This window comes from Coregonus clupeaformis, unplaced genomic scaffold, assembly GCF_020615455.1.
Source record: "Coregonus clupeaformis isolate EN_2021a unplaced genomic scaffold, ASM2061545v1 scaf0034, whole genome shotgun sequence".
Taxonomy (NCBI): domain Eukaryota; kingdom Metazoa; phylum Chordata; class Actinopteri; order Salmoniformes; family Salmonidae; genus Coregonus; species Coregonus clupeaformis.
In genome coordinates this window covers 618,598-621,468 of record NW_025533489.1, presented here as the reverse complement: position 1 = coordinate 621,468, position 2,871 = coordinate 618,598, and the positions used below count along the sequence as shown (strand labels likewise).

Below are 2,871 nucleotides of genomic sequence, written 5' to 3'. Positions count from 1 at the left end.
AGACATATGGGTGGAGTCAGAGACATGCGGTGGGTCAGAGACATGCTGTGGGTCAGAGACATGGGGTGGAATTGAGACACATGGAGTGGGTCAGAGACATGCGGTGGGTCAGAGACATGCTGTGGGTCAGAGACATGGGGTGGGTCAGAGACATGGAGTGGAGTCAGGGCCATGGGGTGGAGTCAGAGGCCATGGGGTGGGTCAGAGACATGGGGTTGGGTCAGAGACATGCGGTGGGTCAGAGACATGGGGTGGGTCAGGGACATGGGGTGAATTAGAGACATCACGGTGGGTCAGAGACATGCTGTGGAAGCTGAGAAGACATGAGGATGAGGTCAGTGACATGCTGTGGGTCAGACACATGGGGTGGAGTCAAACATGCGGTGGAGTCAGAAGACATGGGGTGGAGTCAGACACATGCGGTGGGTCAGAGACATGCTGTGGGTCAGAGACATGGGGTGGGTCAGTGACATGCTGTGGGTCAGAGACATGGGGTGGGTCAGAGACATGCGGTGGGTCAGAGACATGGGGTTGGGTCAGAGACATGCGCGGTGGGTCAGAGACATGGGGTGGGTCAGAGACATGGAGTAGGTCAGAGACATGCGGTGAGTCAGGGCACTGGTGGGTCAGAGACATGGGGTGGAGTCAGAGACATCACGGTGGAGTCAGAACATGCTGTGGGTCAGAGACATGGGGTGGGTCAGAGACATGCTGTGGGTCAGAGACATGGTTGGGTCAGAGACATGCTCATGGGTCAGAGACATGGGGTGGGTCAGAGACATGCGGAGAGGTCAGAGACATGCTGTGGGTCAGAGACATGGGGGTGGAGTCAGAGACATGGGGTGGAGTCAGCTGGAGTGGTTCAGAGACATGCGGTGGGTCAGAGACATGGGGTGGGTCATGAGACATGGGTTGATTGAGCATGCGGTGGGTCAAGAGACATGCTGTGGGTCAGAGACATGGGGTGGTTCAAACATGCTGTGGCTCAGAGACATGGGGTGGGTCAGAGACATGGGGTGCGTCAGAAGCATGGGGTGGGTCAGGGCGGCATGGGGTGGGTCAGGGAACATGCTGTGTGGGTCAGGGCCCATATGAATTGGAGTCAGAGACATGGGGTGGAGTCAGAGACATGGGGTGGAGTCAGAGACATGCAGGTGGGTCAGAGACATGGAGTGGGTTTGGGATATGTGGGGTGGGTCAGAGCATACTGGTGGGTCAGAGACATGGGGTGGGTCAGAGACATGCTGTGGGTCAGAGACATGGAATTGAGTCAGAGACATCTCGGTGGAGGGTCAGAGACATGGGGTGGAGTCAGAGACATGGGGAGTGGAGTCAGAGACATGGGTTGAGTCAGAGCTGCGTGGGGCCATCAGTTAAGGTGCGGCGGTGGTGCAAACCTCAAACATTATAACCAATCTCTTCTGTTTAACACTTGGCTTTCTCTACCCTGTAATTTATGAAACGTTGGCATAATGTTGTGTTGATATAATTAGAAGTGATGAAAGCGTTGGCAGAATATTACACCTTCCTCCCATAGAGCAGTGGATCAGGACATGTGTGATCGTCCACTTATAACATTTCTAACAAACTTAACAGTTTTGAAGTTTACGCCACCAATTCACCATCACATCCATTTAGTCTCACTTTCCCACATTTCTCCCTCAGTTCCTCCAACAGCAGACCTCCTCCAAAGAAGAATTTCTTCATGTTTTTATACAGCATTATTCAAGCTGTTGAAATGTATTCCTTCAGGGCCTTCAGCTCTCCACATTAATTCAAAGGAATTCACAACATAAGCTCTCAATAAATCACCCACACTGGCTCGCTTTCCTTGTGATGAAACACTCGGCCCACCCAGAGCCTGCAGGAAACAGGGAATCATTTGGTGTTTAAACTGTCAGATTAATGTAAAGTTGGGCTCTATCAACACATGTCAAAGATATTGGTGGATCTATATAGGAAATACCATGACACTAATTTGCTTTTATTGTTTCCTCGGCTGTTGAAAAAGTTTTTGCACTGACTTTGCTGCTCTCTGCTCTCACTGACTATAAAAGTCATTAATCACTTGCGCTCCAACCTCAAGGTCAGGTTGTGATAGCTGTCCCAAGTGATTCAATCATTTTAATTAAGTCAAGCTGTGTGTGGCTTCATCCTCTATTCCCCTCATTCAATGGTTTGAGTGAAACCAAACCAAAAATAACCCAAAGTAAAATATCCTCTTGACTGTGGTAGATGTTAGAATGACTTCTTTTCCTAGGTGGCCACTGGTTCCCATAAGTTAGAGAACCAGTACAGATGGATGGTATGGGCGGGGAAAGGAATTCACCCTAACTGAACCTATGCGGAAGTGGCCGCATGCGTACAGTAACAGTGGTTGGCTGTTTCCTACCCAAGGCGCCTGACATCCATGTTTTTAGTGCCCAGTGGCTAATTCAACACAGAGATTATTTTAACAAGCCAGGACCAGATAACTTCGGCTCCCCTCGTAAAAGTTGGGAGCTCACGTCCCTCTCTTTCTCTCTTCCCCCTCTGCTTCCCGCCAGCACCCCTCCCTACCCCCTCCCAGGTTAAGTAACTGTTTAGTGATCTTGCGATCTGAGAACATAGTGTAGGCTGCTTGTTGTAGGCTGGCCGCCGTCAAGGCTCCGTCTCCTCCGTCTCCGGGGGCCCAGCAGGTCTCCTGGCTGTCCTCATTCTACCCCTCCAGTCAGCCCAAGGCGGGTCTCCTGGCTGTCTCACCCCTCCAGTCAGGGGTCAACGCTGTTGCCCAGATCTTCTCTCTGGCTGTCTCACACCCCTCCAGTCAGGGGGTATATGTGTGAATCTCCCTGGCTGTCTCCCACCCCTCCAGTCAGGGAGGCCCGGCAG

General features: G+C 51.7%; 1 pseudogene; it reads right to left on the bottom strand.

Moving 5' to 3' along the window:
- Window positions 1-536: 536 nt before the first annotated feature.
- Window positions 537-2,871, bottom strand: part of LOC123483141 — an 18,694-nt pseudogene continuing 16,359 nt past the window's right edge.